The 25,179-nt window shown below is 40.1% G+C and overlaps 1 protein-coding gene across 2 annotated transcripts in view; it reads right to left on the bottom strand.

The window, feature by feature from the left end:
• gli2a (GLI family zinc finger 2a) overlaps nt 1-7,845 on the bottom strand; it is an 88,056-nt gene extending 80,211 nt beyond the window's left edge. For both annotated transcript variants that reach the window (XM_044216611.1, XM_044216610.1), the window contains exon 1: nt 7,340-7,845. The gene's annotated coding sequence lies outside the window, so the exon portion shown is untranslated. The remainder of the gene's footprint in view (nt 1-7,339) is intronic.
• Between the last annotated feature and the right edge of the window lie 17,334 nt (nt 7,846-25,179).

The raw sequence follows: 25,179 nt of genomic DNA, 5'->3' as shown, positions 1-25,179 counted from the left end.
CATTTTAGCCTTCTGTAAGCTGATGTCGCCCCCCCGGTCTAAAACCACAGGCCCTATGTTTTAGTGTGGACGCTGAAAACTGACTTTTTGGAAAAGTATGACATAAGCCTGCTCAGACAGGTTGAGGGCTAAGAGGCAGTACAGTCAGAAAGACAACCTTCTGTTGCCTCTAACCCTCTAGAGTTAGTGTTAGGGTTATGTGCAACAGAAACTAACTCAATCCCACTCTTTGATCACTCATTTTAAATGTCAGTTTAACCGATCACCCTTTACTTGATGTTATCATTAACCTGTATTTCCGTTTATTTTGTCAGACAACATTGCAATCATACAACAGAGATTTGATAAACGTCTGAGTGCAGCAGCGTGGGGAATACGGTCCACCTGGTTAACAAACAATTTATCTGCTGCAATTAAATTACTATTTTTATGCTCCTTCAGTTGTAAATAAGAACCACTAAATCCTGAGTGTGGCTGTATTGAAACACTTTAAAGGTGATCGAAGCAGCAGAGACTGAGAAAGCCATTGAGTCTTACATTTCCCATAATGCAGCCAACAGTATTTCAGTTTGTAACGCCGGATTTCTGTAGCCTCCAAGCCCAAGCCGATGACAAATTTTACTAATTTTTCATGGTTATTTTCTCAGACATCAGAAAGCTCCTAGAGAGCCACAGAAGACATTATACTTACTGTTTTCACAAGCTGAGTAGTACTCCACATGACGAGTAAACTGACCTTTATGTGCAAAATCAGTGGAGTGCCCCTTAATGTGTGTGTTCTGATATAGCTGGTTTAGTGTGGACTTAGGCAGTCAAAAGTAATAAACATGTGGCTGAAGGTGACGTTAATGAAAACAATCAAGAGCCGCATCTAAACACAAGGACCAGATACGGGTTAATATAACCATTTCTTAATATTATTGCCTTCATTAAACATGCAGCTTTCAAACTTCAGTTCTGTTTGAACAGTAATGTGTACTTTATTGCTAAAAAACATGCATACAGCTTTCCACACTGAGAATAAGAATGACATGTATGTAGATTTTCTGATGTCTTCACAAACTTTTTTTCCTGGAATGCTTTACTACACTATGACCACCGCTGTGTTGACTCTGAGAGGAGCCTGACATTACGAAGTCTTGCATGTGCAACAACCGAGTGCAAAGATGGCCCTGCACGTAACCAGCGCGGGTTTCATCCCACTTTCTCTCTAATGAGCTGATTACAAAACATGAGCAAACCTTGTTTTGGCCCAGAGCCAGAGCCAGTGCCTGAGAGAAAAGAGAGGAGATGATGGCAGCAACAGACATGTTGTGAGGGAGGAGGGGAAGGTTGCGGAGCTTGTTGCTAAAGACAACCACATGTCTCTATATGCAAGCTCAACTGACTCTCTCCGCCTCTTGTCTCTGGCTTCTATCTGAGAGGAGACTGTGGCCTGGCACTGAGTCAGCAAGATTTGGAATCTAATATCTCCCATCATATGGAAACGTAAGAAAAGGAGCCCAACCGCCCTGCCCTTGAGGCTGCGTCGGCTCTGTAGCTATGGGAGGGCCTATAGTGTAAATCATAACTTACAAACTCCTTGCCCTCTCCCTCCCAACACAAACCCCAGAGTTAGGAGCACAAACAGATCCCACTCCCCTCTCCTCTTTCTTGTGCCGTATGCTGGCTGCATTTTGTTGTCAGTGGCCTCTGCACAGACCCCAATCTCTGCCTCTGCATCAGATTAGGGCCCGCGGCAAACATAGCAGACAATACGCCATTGTCTGCAAACCTGTGTCAGTCTATCTCTATAGCTCACAGTCACATAGAAAAGCCTGTTGGGTGTTTGATGAGGAAGTGATAATGATACAGTGTTTGGAAATCCTGATCCTTCTTCTTCTTACAGTCACATGCGTGATGGCCTGCCAGGAGTTCATTCACCAGAGAATGGAGCAAGGAAAGCATACATGAGCCATATTCCACCATACTATCTGCCGTAGTTGCCAGTTCTTTAAAATAATGGCAAACGCCCATCAGTATTTGCTAGAGACGAAATGATGTCTTAAAATTGCCTATTTTGTCAACCAACAGTTAGTCTTGATCCAGGACCATCATGCTACATATCACGGTCCTGGACGGTCGTATCCTGGAACCTGGACATTTCAGTCACTGAGCGACGCATTCAATTTGTTACGAGAAGAATGTGAAAAATTCTAACTCACAGGGTGCTAGGCAATCTTAATGACACTTAAGGTGAAAACAATAACGCCAGGCGGCTGTAAAGTAACAAAGTAACAAATGCCAACCTGAAGGGCTCTTCCATTAAAGCCAATACAAACTGATCTGAAATCATAGATGGCTTCCAGTGACTGCATGGAGCGCATTGCTGCTGAGCTGCCGTCCACCAGGTGAGCGAAAAAGAATCCTGCGCCATCTTTGATTTTACATGGTTTGTGTTGGCTTTACTGGAGCACACCTGGTCAAGGTAATTCATGTTTTATGTTACTTTACACCTGAATGACATTAGTTTTTCCCTACCATTCAGTGAGACAATATTTTCCACATTCTTCCCACGAGAAGTTTTACTGTATGTACCTCTGAAAGACTGAAATGTCCAATATACATATACGTATGATGATCCTGGACCATCAACAGCAGTCAAAAACAAAAAAAAGCAAAAAGGTATTAAAACTACAGTGATTTGAAACTTAAAAAATAAAGATCTATCATATCATCACATTTGAGACAACTGTTTGCTCTTTTTACTTGATAAAAATACCAAAAATTGTCAAATCAAATAATTTCCTGTTGATTGACTTATTAATTAACCAGTAGTTTCAACACTAGTTAGTCGGGGCTGTAATAAGGTCTATTACCCATTCGTTTCCCATCTTTCTCCTCCCCTTTCTTCTCCACCCTCACGTTTTCGTTTTGTTGGACAAGCAAAAGAATAATTGTGTAGGGCTGCAACTAACAATTACTTTCATTATCGATTAATCTGTCAATTATTTTCTCGATTAATCGATTAGTTGTATGCAAAATGCAAAATTCCTAATATATAATTTTCCAAAGCCCAAGGTGACGTCTTTAAATGCCTTGTTTTGTCCAAAACACATATTCAGTTGATCATCACAGAAAACTAAGGAAACCAGCAAACATACGCATTTGAGAAGCTGGAACTAGAGACTTGTGGGATTTTTTTTCTTAAAAAATGACTCAAAATGATTACTCCAATTATCAAAATAGTTACTGATTAATTTAATGTCTATCGACTAATCGACTGATCATTGCAGCTCTGAATTCAATTCAATGTTAAGAGGAAAATGGGAAGATTTACACTTTGATTCACATGTCTTTCTGTTTGCTGGACACTTTTAACGACACTGTATGCGTAAGTCTTTCAACAATAAGTTGACCATCACCTCAAGACTAAATGTGTTGTGAAAGGTGAAGGCAAATAAAAAGAAAGTGTTGAGATACAAAAACAACCTGTCACTTTCCATTGTCCAGAGAGTTTATCTTGTGTGGAGATAATGAAATTAGCTTCACCATCCCCCTCCTACAAATGAACTGACCTCCCGTGACCTGGGCAGGGTTTCCCCAGAAGACCCCAGAGCTACGACCGCCATTGTTCCTTTGTAAGCCGATAGACAATGATGATGTTACTGCTAAAATGCTTTTGGGAAACTGGGTTTCCGATGAGTCAGTATGCAAGTTGAGGAGTGTGTGAAGAGTTCGGCCAGGATGTGATCTTTGTATCATGCCGGTGATGACACATCATACATCACACAGAGTACACTGTATACAAGACTGAATCTGTTTAAGTTTTCCTCCCTTTTGGAGATACTGGAGCTGGCTAAGGTCTTGTGCTTCTTCTTCTTCTGCAGTTTAAGTATAACAGAGGCACAGGCATAGGAAGAGGGTTGTTAAGCCTTGTTTCATGACTTGTAAATACAGTTTTCCTGAGACAAGGTATTTCCGCTGCAATTGTGCGTTCCTGTTTCAGATGAAGGGGAGCACCTCCAGTGATTGATGAGGTCAATCGGCCTGTAATAAGCTTGTCAGTTATTTTACCGTACCGCCCTTAAAATGGCTTGTTAAATGCACATCAGGCTCTGCACTGTTTCTCAACGACATGTGTGTTTTTAGAGGCCCAACGGTGTGAACGTGTTCTTTTAACGGCAGTGGTACAATCCAGCGTGACCTCTGATTCTGTCCTGGGATTCGAGAGCCCACTCATAGCCGCTCTAGTGTAAAGAGGGGGAAGCAGGAGGGGGTGAAATGTGCAAACACCCCCCCCCCCAGATATGATGTGAGCCTATTTAACCTCACACACTTGAGGGAGAATGAGCAGGACGCCTCGAGGGGAGTGAAACAACAGGCGTTAAAACAAGCAGGGATCGTCCTGTGCCGTCCCCATGCCAAAAGCAAAAGAGACCGGATTCAGTGAAGGGCTCTACAGATGAATGTAAGCGGCCATCTCTCTCTCGCTCTCCCACTTTTCCCTCCATCTGAAGTGCAGGCTGAATGTGAAAGATTGCAGTGGCATCACTCGACACATAGCTGCCTTTTACAGCCCCCTAAATGGCCATTAAAGTCTCATCAATTCATCCCTGCACATGAGTAAGTTTCAATCCACAACACAGCCCTCCTCTGTGGGCTCCAGGCCTCACAGGTCTGAGTAGAGAGGACACCATGACAGCCCCACCAAGTCCCACTAGGATCACTGATGCTAGAACAATATTCATTGCCATTAATTATTATTTGTTAAAGTAAATTATTAAGTATGAGTAGCAAACATTTGCTGCTCACAGATTCTCTGTGATTATGCTGCTTTTCTCAATTTCATAATATTCTAATTTGAATACCATTGGGCACTTAAGTGTCAGTCAGGCAAAATGAACACGTTTAAAACATCACTTAATGAGCTAGTGCTGCAACAATTAGTCAGTTGATTGATTAGTTGATCAACAGAAAATTCAACAACAATTTTGATAATTTAACTGCTTAAGTAATTTATCAGTCACAGAAAGCAGAAGAGTCTCTGCTTACTCAAATGTGAAGATTTCATGCATTTCTGTGTTTTATATATAATTTACAATGGATTTTTTTTTTCCAGTTTTGGACTCTTGATTTGGTAAAATGAGCAAATATGAAGACCTCACCTTGGGTTCGATGAATCTGTGATGACGTCTAAAAAGCTAATAAGAGTTGGGAAAGTTTGGCCATTTTATAGACCAAATGAATCAAAAAATAAATAAATATATATTATTGGTTTACACAGTGCTTAAGGGAAGAAGCAGCAGCTACCCTTCATCCACAGCCACTAAATTCCAGTGCAAACATTTTTCAGCCGAACCACAGAGGCCTCTGAAGCCCCCCCACCCCACCCCACCCCACCATCCCCACGCAGGCTGCGTTTTCTTACGGCTGCCATCATGAGGTGACATGCTGCTGAATGGCTTCATTGGTACAGTACAGTTTCTTAACTCAGTGAAATGAAGGTTGGGGTTGAAGGCATTCTCTCCCCCCAAAAAAAAAAACTTTTGAATTTACTCAGCAGGAGTGGGTGGTTGTGGTGGTGGAGGGCGCTCCTCCCCCCTCCTCAGAGTCACTCAGACTTCACCCTCTTCCCCCTCTCCACCAACCCTCCTCTCTGTCCCTGTACGCTAGACTTCATCGGTATTTGCTTTAAAAAAAAATATGCTGTAACCACCCCTCCTCCTCCTCTCCCACCTTCTCCTCCTCCTCCTTGGCCTATACCCCTCCAACACACACACACACACACACACACACACACACACACAGCCCAGTCACTCCTTTTCCAGTATTTGGTTCATTAAATTTTCTGCGGACTTCCAGAAAAGAGGCAAAAAGGAACCCGATCAATAAAGTGGGGCCTGTGCACAGGGGCGATGTGTGAAAACGGGGGCTACAGCAGCTTACACAGCACACAGGGGCTGGGCTGTGGAGATGAAAGTGACATGGCCACTATGGGTCTCTGAACGCTGCAGAGTGGAGCCCCAGAACTGAGGCTGAATGAGCTGAATAGGCTCATCCATTCTTTACTCCTTTCACTCTCGTAGGCCCTAACTGTTGGAACTCTTCATTCCTCACAATGGGCAAATGCACTAAAACTTTTTCTTCTCATGCAAATCACCTCACCCCTCAGACTGGGGTTGTCATCATGTGAAGCGGAAAACACACATGCACGTATTCTTACTCGATAAAAAAAAAAAAAATAATCACCAATATTGTTATTATTTGGAACTATTTTTTATTTACTTGAATTATTCCTTCAGTCTTCTTTTTAAAACCCTGCTCTTCTAAATCTTAAACCTCAACCATTTTCTAACTTTTCTAGGTCTGTTTCTCATCATCATGCAAAAAAACCTCATCCAAGGAGGTAGCCCGTTTGATTTTATAAATGTGAATTAAATGGAAAAAGCCTTGAGAGAACCAAACACAGCCTCTTTTTCAGTTATATGTAGGCCAAAACAACTAACAAAAAAGTGGGACTCATACGTCCACACATGAGTTTGGAGATCATTAGCAGTGCCTGTTAGATAGGGGTAAAAGCCAACAGCAAATATAGCTGCTTAAGAGGCCCACAAAGGCGTCAAGTGTTTGTTGACTGCTCAGGCTGGAGAGCAAACAGTAAACTTTGAATCTTTCAACAATAAGTACACATCTCCCACAGTCCTGTCACAGGCAGTAATGTGTCCATGCTGCTACTGCACTCCTGACACTTTCTGCCTGATGTTTGCTTCTTTGCTTTGTAGCATTAAGAGATTAAAAAAGTAAAGTGCTCCAAAAGTGAGAAAGTGTGTGGGTGACTGCATTAGTGCAATGTGTGACATTGTAATTGTTTTATTAGTTTTTCATTCAAGCCATGCAAAGAAAAAAAAACAAAACAATCAAAAGTGGATTTCTTGATGTTGGAAAATGTACTTAAATGTAAAAGTTAAATTTGCAGGCTATTTTAATTGGATTCGTATCTAAGATTTAACCATAAAAACAGCTTGACTGTTTGGAGACTCCAGTGGGAAAAACTACAATAGTTTGTGATGAACTATTAAAAGCTATGTGGGGAGATTGGCGCCGAGCTTTCTGATCACATCTCTTCCCATATGGATCAAGTTGCAGGACAAAAATTTTTTGGATTCCTATGTCAGATAAGTTCAAAGTGCAAACGAGATGTGAAGCTGCCGTTGACACGCAAGGCACCAGAACACGTTTAACAACACTGAAGTGTGAATATAAGAGCTGAAAAGACGAATATTCAGAACCAAAAGGCAACATTAAAGCGACTTCTCCCAAACCCGCTGCTGTCAGCATCACCACAAAGTTTCCTTACCTTCGCTGCCGTCTCTTTTCACTTCGAAACCGAGGCTCTTCCACTCACTCTTTTTGTCCGAGGAAAACTTTGCCTGGAGTCTGATTCCCGTAAACTAGGACTGAGCTGGCACCACGCACAACGCGCAAGCCTCTCCGGACTTGACGCGAAACTCCATGAACCGAGTTAAGAAAAGTTTAGAGACACTCAAAGTTTGCACGGCATTACTACCTCTTCTCTCCCGGAGAGTGATTCAGTGCGCAGCAGAAGAGTCAAACTTTTTCTTACAATCCATCTTCTCCAAGAGGTGCGCTCTTGTGTGCGTGCTGTGCGCGCTTTTCAGCAAACTAACATGATGCGTAAAAGCTTAGTGTTTTTTTTTTTTCTTGAATACGCGTTAAAGTTTGGAATTAAAGGCGGTTTGGCTTCACTCGACAGTTGTAGCAGAGACATGCGGTGGTGTTGAGATCTTCAGGCTGCTGGTCTGTTTTCAATCCGACCCCCCTTCTTTCTCCTTCCCCCTTTACCATCTCCTCCTCTCTCACTCCCCTTGCTCCCTGGTGAGTTGGGCCATTTGCTACACCAGATGGGCCGGGCTAACTCTATCCAGCAGTTTTGGACGGGGGGAAAAGTTAGATAAAGTTTCATTTACTATTCAATTTTTCACGGGCTTCACAGTTAAGAATGTCTATTGGAGCCAGTTTTGCCCGGGGTTTACAAGTCACAGCAGTTATCTCACTAAAAAATACACAAATTTGCAGTTGCTATTGTAGTGCTCCAGAAATCAATGCTTTTGTTGATAGTGTTGCACCAAGTTTCTTGCAGTTGGAAAAAGCTCTAGATGTGTTCTTTAGGAGCAGTGATTCTTTGAGTGGGTGGACGGATAATTAAGGCACTCTCAGCTCTTGAACAAACCAAACTCCCATTCACTAACAGATACATCCAGACCTTAAAGTTAAAGCTTGTTGATTTGAAAAGTAGACAGCAAACAATCTTCATAATTCATGCTTTGGTTATTCCCATCCGGGCTTTTTCATCTTGGGTGGAACCTTTTATTCAACAGTGCAGCGGGGGTAGCAGTGCAGTAGGCGGACATTCAGCATTTATTATATGATTCATGTAGATTTCACCTAAAGTAACCTTGCCCATGCCAGTGCATTTAAATACTCATTTAGTGTTTTTAATTGTTATTTTTATTTGTACAATGTCAAGCTTTTTCTATGCTAGAATACATTTGGCCACAGATTTGTTGTGTGATTTATTATTTAAAACACTAATTTAGGAATATGCAACAAAGTGAAATGATGAAGGTCTTAAAACTAGATCTGGACACAGTGCAGCCCTGTCAAGATTAGATTATAAAGCAGGACTCCGCCTGAATGCCTTTATCATGTAATTTCATTTGCTTTTTCAAATAAATTAGCACAAAACAGTTGAATCACAGTAAGACCAAAGCGTTTGGGGCCCTTGGTGTTCTAGGGCCCCAGGGCAGTTGTCCATTTTGCCCGGATGGTAACCAAGCCTTGGAATACCACTGTGTAAAATTGCTCCATCACAGGTGAAAGTCCTGCATTTTAAATATAGGAAAATGTATGAATGAATGATTTAGTTTTTCCGTATCATACCATTGAAATAGACCGCCCCACATGTGATTACATGACATACAATAATACCAAATATAAATGAAGACTTCCGGCAGTTGACGTTCATGTTCCAATGAAAGACAAATCATTGCTTCACACAACACACTATACTGTACATGTCCCTAAATCAAAGCAAAGGAATTAAAACATGTTTTACACCGAAACAGAATAGAAACACAATATAAAAACTATCTAAAGTAGACAACACAGTTTTTCTTACAGACCAGTCAAGATATTCATGTTTCATAGTGTCTTTTCATTAATTCAGTATCTTCCAACAAAAAGTCATCTTGTTTCGTTGTACTGAATCACTTAAAGGACAATATGAAACATTTAATTTTCTCTTTCATTTAACTCACATAACTGACGAAGCCTACCTTTTTAAAATGTTGTACTTAAAGTATCAAAAGTAAAAGTACTAATTTCACAGAATGGCCTCTTTCTGTCATAGTTTTGGGGTTTCAATCCTGTTTCCTGTTTTACTTTGTAGCGTTCTCCTCTCCTTGTGTGTCTTGTGGTTTTACTTCCTGTCTTTGTTTGCTTTCCCTCCAGTTTAGATTGTTGACCCCGCCTTGATTGCACCTGTGTCTCCCCTACCTAAGTGTATTTAGTCTGGGTTTTTTTCCTTTGTTCATTATCGGTTTGTTGTCCTTGTCATGTGCATTTTCGGTTGTACTTTGTCCCCGTGTCAAGCATCCCAGAACTTCTTTTCTGTGAGTTCTGTTGAGTTGATTCTTTGTTCCCTTGGACCTTGCCTCGATTATGGACTTTTGAACTTTGCCTGCTCCCTGTCAGATTTGTTTGTCTAGTTGGACTGATTCCCTGGTTTTGACCAGTGCCTGCCTGAAACCCGTGTAAGCCTATATTCTTTATTAAATCATTGCACTTTACCAGCTTGCCTCCATTGCCTGCATTTGGGTCCTATTCTTTGTGTTCCCTGCTCCCTTGCAAGACAACCACATGACACTTTCATGCACGTTAATGTTACTGGATTAATATCATGGGTTATTATTTATTCATGGTAAGCAGCATTTTAATGTTGTAGCTGGTTGAGCTAATTTTAACCACTTTATATACAGCACCTCCTAACAATACATCATATTTTATAAACATGTTTTGTTAAATGTAGTGGAGCAAATAGTACAACACTTCTTATGAAATCTAGTGGAGCAGGTGTTTAAAGTAGAATAAAATGGAAAAACATACCTTACAATTGTAGAGTGCCTGAGTAAATGTACTTAGTTACTTTCTACCACTGGTGAATAGGGCTGAAATGAAATCATACCATACAAGTCCTCAGTATGAGATGCCAGACTCATTCAGTCTTTCCCCGTTACTTGCTCAGCCCTATATTGAGGCTCTCATGTGTGTTGTTTTGTTTTTATTTATTTTTGTATACACATGTACAACCCCCCCCCCCCCCAGAGTCCTGGAGACCTGCCTGGTTATATGTGGGAGAAATTTCACACAAACATGGGAATCACATGTAAACTCCACACAGATTGGTCTTTGTCAGACAGCAGTTCATACTGAGTCACTTTTCAGCTCAGCAGCAGAGACAGAAAGAGATGAAGAGGATGAAAAGACACTGACTCACAGAAGGATTGTCAGGCCTGGTTGGTTTCAGGGCTTGAGGTGCTGCCACCTATTGTATCTCTCTGTGCTTGCATCACGCCTGAGTGCCCACTCTCAAAACAAGCCTGTGCACATGAGCGACCTCTGTAGCGCCCTGTTCCTGTGCACGTCCTCAGAAGAGGGTGAATGCCAGGCTCACTGGCCTGCTCTCCTGTGCGAGCATGGTCTTACAAGCAAGCATTTAATGAGCTTGTTGGGCTTTTCTGGTTGCAATAGAGAAATGTAATTTTAAAGTAGTGACAGTATAGCTATTAGAGTATCATAGAGGGAGGTGGAGGGAAAGGAATAACGGTAAGGAGGTGAGAAAAGTTGCCAATGATTTGAAGTTTGATAGGGAGACCATAAGATCATGGTTTGATCATATTATTACCCCGTGCATTCTTTTGTGATAACTGCAGCCTGTGATGGTGCAACTCATTATTTACCCAAATGTTTATGGGGTACATATTGTTTAAATGAACTCATTGCCCATGTCTTTATGTGTAGTTTTGACTGAGATATTGGTAGGTTAGTGATCATTACATATTTTCATGTTATGATAAATGCACCAGCACATTTCAAAATTAGTCTTTGCCCATTTAATTGTTTAGTGTTTTTGTCTACTTATTTATTTATATATTTAGTACATTTTGGTCCTCATTTTAAGGGCCAGTGTTCAGCTTAAAAATCTATATTAGATTACTATAGATGTCAAAAACCCTAATATGCTGTATTCTTCTCCGCTATCACTGCAACACAGTGTCAGCAAAAGTACAATACATGGAATCTGTGGTATGTGGTGATTATTTTATGTTCATTGGACACACGTGTAGATCAAAGAGTCAGAAAGCATTGTTCTGAATGACAGGCTTTTCCATGGAGTCCTAAATTAGTTTTTCAAAGTCAAGTCAGTTTTAGTCATATTGCTTCAAATCACACATTTGCTTCAGAGGTAAAACCAATAAAACACTCTATATTTAGATTCAATAAAGCAAGATTGACTTCACTCACATCCATGTAGAGTGGATGAGGTAGCCCACTGCTGGAGTACAGTAGCGACTTTGTCCTCTTATCTGCCCATCACTGGGCTCCTGACAGTCTATTCAACCAGCCTCTCTGCGCCCTTGACAGCACTGCAGTGTTTTCTCAGGGCAGCAAACTGGTCAACCTTTCCCTGTGTCTTCCAGGTGTGGTAAGAAGGTTCGGGTTGTTGATACCTTTTGATGAGCATTCACAGGAGCTTTGAGTGGAGAAATAAAGGGCAACATTATATAATATATTGTATGTCTATCAAACTACATATATTTATTGATTTATAAATACATTTAAATACTTATTTATATTTATTTATATATAAATATATATTAAAACATTTTATTTATGTCCTAAATAAACAAAGTAATTAAAAAATGTAACCATTTAATTTAATTTTGAGGCCTAAAGGGATGGAAGTATTCAGTAAAAAAAGAAGCTAAAATTTAGAGAAAAATCTGAAACATTTACATTATTTTGTGTCACACAAGTACCTGCTGACAATTAAATTTTTTCTTGGGGCCCCTTGTGGAGTCCTGACCCCTAGGTTAGGAACCACAGTACTATACTACATTGCTAGATTTTAAAAAGTACTTAAACAACTTCTTCAACTGAAAAGGAATCCATTCAGTGAGTCACAACATGTTACAGGAAGCAGTGGCATGGATTCCTTAGAAAATGCTGCCCTCTAATGATTTTTTGAAATATTGCAGCATATTTGCTGCTGAAGGATAAAATCATAAAATCTTTGACCATTTAAATAACAAATGTATTCACAGTTTAAATACCTGAAGTGTTTTACTTCTAGATGACATGCCTGTTTACCGCCATGTTTATAAGCCTTTAACAGCATTAGATTTAATGAGTTTAAAGGCAGGCCTACCCATGGTCCATCCACACACATATTTTCACTTATTTTTCCGAATTAGACTCCTTCTCACGACTGTGTGGGCATGTGAACATGATGTTTGACTAACATCTCTCTGACCCTTGTCCCATTCATTTTGTTATATCTGTTTAGGTGAGAGAAGTTGCACCTTTATCATTCTTATTGGTTTGTGAAGTTTGGTGACCTGTAAATCCAGCATAGCTCCACCCACCTCTATCCTGAGTAGTGGTCTAATCTACCGGATTAATTGACAACTCCTGTGTGGGTGTGCAGGACCTTTAATACTGATAGTAAAGACATGTAAGTCAATTTGTGAGTGACAGCAAGTTTCAACCCTGACTGAATTTTGGAGCTAAGGCGACCCTTAAGTTTACATTTGGATTGGATGTCAGAACACAATTCCTGTGCAATAACCCTGTAACACCAAATCATGTTACCGAACATGCATATCATTTACACTATATTATTTATATTGTCACTTGTAAGTCTAAGCAGGCTGTGTTTACCCTATATACACATCTATTCATCAATGGACACATACTGTATAATCAACATCTGTACTCCTTCTGCTATTAATGCTGCACATTACCAGATAGACCACAACATCTGTTTGCAACAATTTAATCTGTCTATACTGTAGATACTGTGTGTTTGGTAGATACTGACACTTTATTAGGTACACCTGTAAAATCTAATGCAATTCAATACAACAACAATTATATGTTTATTACTGAGGCTGCATTATATTAAAATGCATTTCTCATTTTCTCCCCCCCCTCATTTATGTAAATGAAGTCGAGTATACTTTGATTTACTGATACATTAGTTTCAATCCCTCAATCTTAACTATGGTCACCTGAATCTGTTCTTTGTTTTGGCACCGTTCTCTTATCCAATATAATGCACTACAGCAAGGACATTGGCGGAAAAGGTATTCAGATCCTTTACTGAAGTAAGAGTAGCAATACCACAATTTGAAAATACTCCATTATAAGTAAAAGTCGTGCATTCAAAGTTAGTTATTAGTTATAAAGTAAGTAGTATTCTCAATATATATATATTTATTCAACCCAACCGGTCGAGGCAGATGGCCGCCCACCCTGAGTCTGGTTCTGTCCAAGGGTTCTGCCTGTTAAAAGGAAGTTTTTCCTTGCCACTGTCACCAAGTGCTTGCTCATGGTGGGATTTGTTGGGTCTCTGTAAATAATATTATAAAGAGTACAGTCTAGACCTGCTCTATAGGAAAAGTGCAATGAGATAACTTCTGTTATGAATTGGCGCTATATAATTGAATTGAATATAAAGTGAAGCTACTTACAAAGAAGGAAAATGGTAATATATTATTAGTAACAATGTGATTAACGTATAAGCTGTTAGTTAGGGTAGTTAATCTTTACCAATGCATAATATTTTGAATTGATATCTGCAAAGTAAATGGTAACTATAAATAAATGTAAAAAGTACAATTGTTCCCTCTGAAATGCAATAACATATAACAAAAGTACTCATCTAAAGTACACATACCTTAAAATTGTACTTTTGAGGTACATACTCAGCATAGTACTTGAGTAAATGTTCTTAGTTACATTGCATCAATGGGCAGGGAAATGTTTTCTTGTACTATGAAGATCCCAAAAAAGAATAGTGTATGTGATAAGTCTATGTAACAAAGTTTGTGATAGTGTACACAACAATGTTTATACAGTATATGTCTTATAATGGCAAAAATATAATAGTCATTTTTCATATTGGATATAATATTTTTGGGACAAAAGATTTCTATTTCATGAGATAAGAATAAAATGTGCAATGTTCCAACTGTAGTGGACGTTAGTGACAAAATGTTCCAAATATGTCCAATAACCAACAAGCTATACAATTTTACAGTTTACAGTTCATAGGATGTACTATATCAGTGTTCAAGTTGGATCACACGCAATGTGAATGAATCCTGAAACAGAAAGAGGAACATCTAACCTCTGAATTCAGCGACATTTGGCCTTTGGATCTCTTGACCACAGCAGTGAGACTGTGAGTTTTGTTGTGACAAAATTGTCCTGAGCTTGTAAGCCTCAGTTAGGTGCCTGGCAAGGCATTTGTTCTGGCTCTGCTTTGGGAATCCTCATTTCCAGCATTCTCAAAGTGGCCATCACAAAAGAGCGTCCGTCCGGAGGTACGAAAGCTGCAAAACAGCCCTATAAACTGAATAGAACTGTCTTAGAGGCCATTTCCTTGCCTTGGGTGGTAAATCACAGCGTTTGTCGCAGGGAGGTTTATGTTGTTTGTGCACAATCTGCCACCACTTCAAAGCTGTAGGAGGGGACCAAAAGAGGGAGGAGGGAGGGTGTTGTCCTCTTTCAGTGACTCATGGTCAACCTCAAAGAACCTGGTCTGTAACATCCGGTCCAGTCATTTTGTTGGCTTAACAGGGAGAAGTGGTCAAGAAGTTGTCATTGTTTGAGGCTTTAAGAATTCAGCAGGTGGGAACAAGTCATTTCTACTTTTTAAGACTTTGGATGCCAACTGAGCTGCCTAGATGCCTAATTTAACTTTCTTCTACAGGAAGAATTACAAGGCTGCTTCTCTCAGATATGACTTTGTCTGGGACTTTCCTTCATCTCCCCTCTGATGACAATGAAAACGTAGCTCTGGTCACTTGGTTTCCAGACTCCTGACCGCAGATTGCTGCAGATACAGTTGGCTGAGTGAGCAGGCCACAAGTGCCCTGTCTTCTCTGACTCACGGCCCAGTCTGGCTTTCCGAGACACGGTAGCGTGCGGCGGAGAGCTTATGGAAGAGCATCAGATGTCAACACACACCCCGGCCACTAATCACACATTAACAGTCTCTCTCAGGGGAGGAATCAGTGAGTGGTTTTGTGATGTCTCCAAATGATCCAGTAAAAAGTTGCCCCGTTGTTACAGTAAAGAGGAGTAACAAAATCACTTATTAGAGGAAGGTTTACAGCTGGAGCCAGTGTGTTTTTTATAGAAGTAGTAAATGTGCTTTTACTGTTTGCGCTGAGTTTAGATTCTCACTCAGAGTTGTGTGCAAGTGTCAGGTGCATTACCTCTAGTGAACACTAGGAGGAACCAGTGATCTGTTTTTGCTGGTGGTCCTGTTTAACAACAACTTTTTAAAACAAGGATTGAAATTCTTACCGGCTTATTGGTTTAATATTCTAGTGATTTTTCAGGCCAATATTTATTTGTTTTCAACAGGTGACGACACCCCAAATTATTTATCTTTTTCCCCCAATGACATCGGACATTTTCTTTCCTAATGAGTGATGACAGAAAACATTACACTGGATTCCCACACACCAAGAATATCAATAAAAATCTGTGAAAGATCTGAGAATAATAAAATAAAAATGAAACAAGTGAAAAAAGAAAAACGTTTCGTACTTGATTTTAAAATAATCATCACTGGATCGCTCTTTGCTCGGAATTAACACTACTTTCTACAGAAAGGCTGCATGATGGATATTTGACTGCTAAATGACTGATTCTATCATAATTTTTATCACAATTTGACAAGATCATCACTGAAGACATGAGTCCACTAATGAAGATGATTGATGAGGTTCATTCACTTTCACCAGGTACAAGTTTGAATACTGTTGATAATTCCTTAAATTTGAAAATGTATGTTCCAAGAGCAGAAAGCTGTTTCAAATAGATGAGACTACATAATTTTGATACTAAATGGTTCTTTAAAGTAACATCATTGCTTTAAGTACTTCAGTATTACAGTATGTTTTTGATAACGGATGGCTGGGAGATGTCTGATCACAAGACCTGAGGCCTCATTTAATTTGCATCAATACCACTGGCTTACACCAATAACTATCAGACTACCTTATGACAAAAATCCTAACTCACTCTAATGTAAAATAATGAAAATGAGTTGCCAAATTAGGGTTTAGTTTAGGGAGAAATAGAAAAGGATAAAGGTAAGGTCAGGCAAGTACTTGAAAGCTAAAGGGTAAAGGTGAAACGTAAACATTACCCTAAACAGTCCTAAATGCATGGTGCCTGACAATTTCATCACTGCTAACTAATAAAAAGCTACAATGCAAGTTTTGCAAGATGTCATTGTGGTAAGATTATTTTTTGGACATTTTTGCATTTAATTGATAGTACTGTATACAACTGAGAGTCAGACAGGAAATGTGGTTGAAGAAAAAGAGGAGGATGACATGCAACAAAAATCCCTGGTCAGATTCAAACCAGGTCCATTGTTGTTATATAGTACACATATTAAACCCCAGGGAACTGTGACGTCATGTAGGAGACATATTTTAACTGTACAAATTGCATAGTGTGACAACGCTACCCTGCACTTTTTCTCAGCCTTTGATAATGATGGTGTGCAAGTTACCAGGGCTGGATTACCCTGCTAGGAGGTCCCTATTGGACCCCCTGTTCTTTCCACACCCAAGTACCAATTAAGTACAGTGCACACACTGGGTTACATGTGGCAGCTTCACTAGATTTTGCCTACAGCTCCAGAAACCAACCAGTACTCCTCTGTTGGAATAATACTACCTGTCCAAGATTGCTGTGTGTTTGTTTGTGGGGCCAAGTAAGAGCCGCCTTAAAGATGTCAGTATTCAACTGAAGTGCTCGATGGATGGTTGAATAACTTCCCCCCACACATTTCCAATGTCGGAAATGGGAGGCTCAGACCAGCCTGCCCACTTCACGGCCAGCTGTGTGGAGTTTAGAAAGTAGCAGGGTTTTGAACTTCACTCTCAAACTCTCCTTGTTTGGTATCCCAATATTTGAATGATCATCACATCTCACCCCTCTCTATGATGGTCAGCTTTTCACTCCATCTTTGAGTGGGACCATTGGAATAGGTATAAACACTTTTGCCTTTTTTTATGTGGTCAGACAACTGAATTTAGTTCAGAGTACTGACACCCTCATTTTAGCTTATATAGTGTTTTAGTCATGGTTTACTGAACAGACCTGCAGGGACAGGCCCAGATAACCATAGAGAGATGCAAAATAACCACAAAGAGACCCAAAATGACCACAAAGAGAACAAAAATGACCACAAAGAGATGCAAAATGACTAAAAATAGACTCTTTGAGTTTGGGTGTCTTGCTCCAACTATATGTTGGAAGGGTGGGGGGCCTTTTACATGCCTGTGCCCAGGGGCCCATTGTCTCATAATCTGTCCATGGCTTTAGTGGTGCATATTACCAAATAAATTTCCAAGTAATCAGTTACCAAAAACCATTTGGCACTCAGAAGACCTGGGGCCCTGAGAGTCTGGAGCCTCTGGGGAATTTTCCCACTTTGGCGCATTGGTGATCTAGCCTTGTTAATTACATCCTCAGGTATACAAACATACTGTACATGTATGCACTTGCATTCCCTCTGTGAAATCATCCACTGTGGGATCTGTATTTATAACAACCTCTTTGGCCACATTCAATTAGAAAGAATATCAAAATGAAGCAAATCTGATTAAAGGTTGTATTGTTTACCTTCTTTAACAAGATTACTGAAATATCTAAAGAGATAAATTGTCTTGTTACTATACTTAAACTGCAGATGAGCATTACAAACACTGTACAAAGTCATTGTTTATCAAAACTGCAGCAAGTAGAGCAATGACCTGCCTTGTATGTGAAAGACCTCCCAGCAATTTTCAGTGATCTGTGGTGCTGATATGAACAAGGAAGAGATACACACACTTTTTCAACTAAGGCCATTTTAGTGACATCCGCTCAGTTCTTAGATGTCGATTTTTGCGGTGGTTTATTTGCCAGGGACCCATTGTCTCATCTTGGTTGGTCTTAATTACAACATATATCCTGTTATTCTCTGACTAGAACAATCTGTTTAACATTAGACCAACCACTTTGGCACATTAACATAATTAACTTATCAGCTGACTGGTCCTCAAGGCGTTCTGCAAGAGTTAGCGATTTATAGTTAGTCTTTTTATCCATGCGTGGCTTAAGGGAGGTTTAACAGAGATACAGCTGATGAAATTTCAAGACTTCCAATGCATGTCTTTAAGTGACACCAGAGTGCACCATGCAGTGTATTGTTATTGTGCGGTACTTTACTGTCTCATAAATCACGTAGCTATTGACCTATGAAGCACCTTTCATGGCCCGTTTTGCATCTGGGACCGCTGCTGCAGAAACTTGAGACAACGGGCATGGATTGAAGCTGCACTCCCAGCTGCCGATGGGGGAGATAAAGCTCAGCGACTGTGTGCGTCACTCTCTTGTCATGGTACTTTGAATACTATCAGCTCTCTTTCAAGCTTGCCCAAACACAGAGGGACAGTTTGAGGAACCCTGGGGACGGATCTGTCCAAAATATGCAGGCTAGATCTAGATACACATCGCTGGTCTGAGCCTCGGAAAATCAAAGGACAACAGATGAGGGGAAAGGAATAAACTCTCCCTCATCTCTCAATCTCTCTCCCATGATGCTTGCATTCAGTCTTCCTTTTTGTAACTCTTTGGGTTTTCTGCTTACCCTCCGACTTTTCTGCGACTTCAACTGTCCAGAGCCAGAGCCTTCAGTTATCAAGCGCCTCTCCTGTGGAATCAGGTCCCAGTTTGGGTTCGGGAGGCAGACACCATCTCCACATTTAAGAGTAGGCTTAAGACTTTCCTCTTTGATAAAGCTTATAATTAGGGCTGGCTCGGGTGAGCCCTGAACCATCCCTTTGTTATGCTGCTATAGGCCTAGACTGCCGGGAGACTTCCCATGATGCACCTCTTTCCTCTCCTTCTCTCCCTCTCCATCTGTATGCATTTTTATCCCATTACTACATGTTACTAACTTGACATCTTCTCTCTCCCGTAGTTTTGTGCTTTCTCGTTTCTCTCCTCTCTCCTTCTGTTGCTTTCAGCAGGTATTTCTACCTCCAGAGCTCCTGTTATTATTAATGTATTAATGTTACCACTACAATTACAATTCTACAATTTAAACATTCTAGGTGGTATTTGCATTGTGCCTCTGTTTCTCCCACTCCACTCTCCCTTTCCCAAAACCTCTCTCTCTCTCTCTCTCTCTCTCTCTCTCTCTCTCTCTCTCTCTCTTTCTCTTTCTCAAAACCTAACATGGCAGCGGCGGATGGCCGTCCACCATTGAGTCTGGTTCTGTCCAAGGTTTTTGCCTCTTAAAGGAAGTTTTTCCTTGCTACTGTCGCCAAGTGCTTGCTCATGATGGGATTTGTTGGGTCTCTGTAAATAATATTATAAAGAGTACGGTCTAGACCTGCTCTATAGGAAAAGTGCAATGAGATAACTTCTGTTATGAATTGGCGCTATATAAATAAAATTTAATTGAATTGAATTGAATTTATGGGTGGGCTGTGGCTCAGGAGGTAAAGCAGCCTTGCATTAAAAATCTTACTTAAGTAAATGTTCAAAGCTATAATCTGCAAAATATACTTACAGTATGTAAAGGTAATCATACTGCAGAATGGAATTATTATTATTACTATTATTATTACATTATTTGATGTTATTTTTCATGCACAAACATGTAGACAGCATTTTAATATGTAGCTGATTGAGGTGGAAATAATTTTAACTATTTTATATACAGTGGTATAAATTATCGCAAACGCTTTATTGCAGTTGTTGCTGCTAAGGGTGGCCCAACCAGTTATTAGGTTTAGGGGGCAATCACTATTTCACACAGGGCCATGTAGGTTTGGATTTTATTTTCCCTTAATAACAACCTTCATTTAAAAACTGCATTTTGTGTTTACTTGTGTTATCTTTGACTAATATTTAAATTAGTTTGATGATTTGAAACATTTAAGTGTGACAAACATGCAAAAGAATAAGAAATCAGAAAGGGGGCAAACACTTTTTTCACACCACTGTACTGTTGCAAAATGTATCATATTTTATATACTGATCACATATTTAATACGTAAAATCTGTATAATATAGTTGTCATATCAAATGTAGTAGAGTAAAAAGTACAATATTTACCTCTGAAATGGAAATGTAGCATAAAATGGAAAAACTCTGTAAAGTATCTCAAAAGTTACTTCACACCACTGTTTCCAGCTCTAATTTATTTTTATGATATGGAGTCTTGCATTCAGCAGTAAAACCTTGCTGCTACAAGGAGAGTTAACCCTAAAGTGTTGACACTAAAGTGTATTCTTGTAGCACTGCATGCCCTTCACTCTCTACCTTTACTATCTGAACTTCATCTGAGAGCCTTCAGACACCTGTCCAAATGATGTTACCTAAACGCTATGCAGATGGATGAGCTCAAGGCCATTCTTTTTTGACATGCCTTCCTCCTTCTGTTTTTATTATAGTTGGCCTGTGATATATTACACAGTAACCTAGATGATTGGCCAGCTTGATACTTCCTCTCAACTGAAAGACCTGCTGATTTTCCCATATGACCAAACCGTCTGGGAACCTCAAGCGTCGAGACAGACAAGGAAATTGGACTTAGACACTCTGCCTCCCACTTCTCTCTGAAACCTGCACATTGTAGTCTCCAGAGGATCCACTTGCTTTCTCTCAGATATGATCCAGTTGCCATAACTGACCCCACCTTGGTTCCTGCTGCAGCTCTGATCATAGGGGTGACTACAGTTAAATGCATCTAAGCTCATGGGACAAGAGGGGACTGGGGACTGAAATGAGGGGTTCATGTGTACCACCTCTGAGTGCTTTGATTCCTCAAGTCTTATAAGGGAAAAGGTCAGAGGTTGGGGAGTTTCCCCACTGTTTCTTGCTTTTGTTGTGGTCTCTCGCTGCAGCTTTGGTGATTAAGTTAAGGTGCTTTGATGTACCATTAGACAAGCTTGCTTGGCTTATCTTTCTCAGACAGGTGAGTGATGGTCTCAGACAGGTGAGTGATGATGAAAGACAACAGCTATTGTGTTATCAACAGTCTCAGACCTACTGTAAAAACACCTTTAAGTATCTGAGCAAGTTACAAAGGGGATTTGCTTCAAGAGCACACTTAAAACCTACTAAGTCAAAGTCCCAAATGATCACGCTTAATGTCACTCAGTGTCTTATGTATCAAGTCTTTATGCTTGTATAGACATGTTACTTAACTAATAATGTTTGTAGGTGGAAAAAACATCTTGAGGGCCTGTTGTGATTGACGTCTGAGAGAGATCAGCCTGCAGTGACTGAAGCAGTCCCTACTGGTGTCTGATACATATTCACAAAGCAAATACAAGCCTTCTATCACATTAGAGAGCAAAACATCTTTTGTAGTCCTGAAGCAGTTGCTTTGGAAGACAAAGACATATTATTCCCCTTAAAGCATGAAGCCATAGTGTAGAGGTAGCTATTGTTACTGAGTAAACAGGTCTCACACCATAACATGTCATGTAGGTCATAGACATCTCTTAGGTGATTCTGCCAGACTAGGGCACTGTCTGGAACTTCATGTTATTCCCCAAGTGACCATCTGGACTGTCTTAACCCCATTTACCTTGTCTCTACAGTGGTAGACAGGTAGTCCAGTAAGCATGCAGGAGGGACATGGGAAGCAGGATGCCCTAATTTAAGAATCTTAAGACATTTGCCTGGCAGTATTCACTTCAAGTCACTCACCTGAGTGTCGTGTGCATCTATGTAAGTGGCTCAGTGTTGTGGTTTCTTTAGCCTTAAAGGGTTAGTTCACACTAAATTACAAAAACACATACAGTATTTTCTCACTTACCTCTAGTGATATCTGGCAATGCATATACATTTCTCTGTCAAGGTTTTGAGATATCTGTCTCTGAGCGTTCTCCCACCACCCCAGTACAATGGCAGTCAATGAAATCTTGTTTATGGAACTACGGGATCACAAGCAGAAAACAACAGATATGACTTCTTATGAGCTACATTGTGTTTACTTCTTGTTTAACTTTAAATCTATTAAAATTATCTGTAACATGCTAAAATGTAGTGATACAGTAGCACAAGTAGAGAAGAGTTATGAAGTCAGCAAACTGTATCAGTAATGCCAGTTACACAGCAGTATCTATCTAAAGTTTGCTAATGCTAGCTAACATTAACAACACTACACTAACGGGCATGCCAGATACAGTAAGGCTGTAGCAGCAAAACCGCTGCATAAATTGAAGTGAGCAAGGGTGTGTTTCATGAATCCAACTTTTCATTTGTAAGAGGTAGATTCCAATTTTTCTTTCAAAAGTTACGTGGCGTCCCTTTAATGCTGTGAGCACAACTTCAGAGTGAGAAGAACATCACTTCCATTCACCTCCATTGCACTGGCAAGATGGAATAAATCTCAAAATCTAGACAAAGAAAATGAAAAGAAAGTATGTGTTTTTATAATTTCGGTGAACTGACCCTTTAATAGAGTTGCAAAGTGGGAGGAGCTATTTTGGGCGTCCCTGGTTCTTGAAGTAAAAGTCCCATTCGTTTTTCAAATAGACAATGTTACGTGGTTAAATCATCAGTACAAGCATGAACATCTGTGTTAGAAAATATATGGTTCTTTGATAAAAAAATTTCAAGACTGTGCACATGAAAACATCCAATCCCCAGCTTAAAATTCTGTTATGTGCGCCGCTAATGGCAGGTGGAAGCTAAAGATGACAGTGTTGAGAAAACTGAAAACACAGTCTGAAGCTTAAATCACTTTTGAATTCTGGGTCAATTTTGGATGAATACAGCAACAGTGCCCCAATGTTTAGTACACAACTGCACCGGCCAAGCGTTTTGAAATCACTACCGCTCTGTTTCGCGCCTCTGGCTTCTTCTTCATAGCAACTGCAGGCGAGGCTCATGGGTGTTGTAGTATACTGAGCCATCTGCCATATTAAACTGATGGATGAAACATGATTTCTCAGAAACAAAGTTAAAATGATTAAAACTGGTGGTCATAACATAAACTGGTTAATGTTATGACATCATCTGTATAATGTAACAATCCTATAGGTTTAAGATACGGCTCATCTTAAACCTATAGGATCATTACATTATCCAGGAGAGTTCAGTGTTTCTGTGTTACGTAACATTGAGGATCCCACTTTACACTCCCCCCACTTCACACCTCACTTACAGAGCAATGACTTTGAACATATAATTGTTTTTAGTAAGGCCCTGCATTGCAGTTATAATATAACTATAACAGTATATTATACTGTACACATACTGGTGGAAATGGGTGTCAGATACCTTGCTCAAGGGCACACCAACAGTAGTTATAACATTTAAGTATTTATTTATTTTATGCACCCAATCTTTCAGAAAACTGAGGATCTGATGATTTAAACCAGTGATCTTTGAGTCACAGAACTGCATCTTTGGGATGAAATTGTCCTTTTTTATAGGGAGTAGAAAAGGCTAAATCCTCCCTGTATGTAGTATGGGACTGAGCCATTGAGGAATTCAACCTGGCACATCAGTGAATGAAACCAAAGCCTTCTGGCTACCCAGAAAGCTGCCCCGTATTACAACTACAAGTATAATCACAGTAATCTGGCTGAATCCCATTATAACACTACCAGAGTCTAGACAGCGTGATCTCTGCAGTGCTCCAAACTCTCTACCCATAAATGACATCAGTGAATTTTATTTCATTACATTTCTACCCCGCATACAAACAGAAGCCCAGAGGTTGCCTCCACAACACACACACACACACACACACACACACACACACAGCCAACCCCCATCCAATAATCCACCTAAATCAAAGCGCAGCATAACCCTGCATGATATCAGACAGAGGGGACAGAGGATTTGCGGTCTTTCTAAAAATACGGCATAAGAGTTGAATGAGTGGAATCCGTTGCACTAAGCTGTATTATATATTTGTGTATGCACATGCTTTGCATTCATTTACCAACTCTGTTTTTTTTGCAACTTTCACCCTCCATCTCCTATCAGTATGTCCTCTGGTTTCTCAGCAAAGTAGATTGATTGTACTTAATAGTGTGCTTTATGAGGCGGGACATGTTCCAGACAAACACGTGGATTAGAGCGCACAGGGACACATTGTAACCCGAGCACAGGCAGATGAAAATGTTGTTCTGGATTTCCTCTGCCAAGCTGAAGTTAAAACTGTCCCCATGAACTGAGTTCACATGTCCTTTTGTGTTTTCACTGATGATGATGCTGCTGTCCCTAGATGGAGGGCATCAGCACCCTGGCAATGAAAAATGTAGGACAAGTGAAAACAATAACACTGACAATGTCCTCAGAAAGTTCAAATATCTGATGTAAAACTTCAACCCATTTCAGTGCTCAGGTAATTGTTTATAAAGTGGATGTAACACTGCAGTTTTGCCCTGGTGGTGGGAGGATCGTGGTGTTTGTAGGTTGATCTGTTGGTCAGTCAGTCCACACTTTGGTACAGAAGATGATATCTCAACAGCTACTGGCCACATTTGTGTGTTCACGGTCCACAAAGAGTGATTCTTTAATATTCAATGTTTTGGTGACCCATGAACACCATCAGGTCAAAATGTTCACTTGACAAAAACTTTGGTCCCTGTATTTTAAGAAACTTATGGTATGCTTCTAGGAAATGTAGTTTTTATGTCCCTATGGCCTTAAAGTTGTCGTTATAAAGACAGAGACATCGAGACAGACTTACTGGTTCAACTTTGACCAACCATACCTGCCGAAGTTGTATGCACTCACAGTTTTCCTGTGCAGTATTATTAGTTTTACCTTCAATTTAAATGGTGC

This window comes from Siniperca chuatsi, linkage group LG12, assembly GCF_020085105.1.
Source record: "Siniperca chuatsi isolate FFG_IHB_CAS linkage group LG12, ASM2008510v1, whole genome shotgun sequence".
Lineage (NCBI taxonomy): Eukaryota > Metazoa > Chordata > Actinopteri > Centrarchiformes > Sinipercidae > Siniperca > Siniperca chuatsi.
Note: the sequence above shows the minus strand (reverse complement) of the source record. Positions and strands in the feature narration are given on the sequence as shown.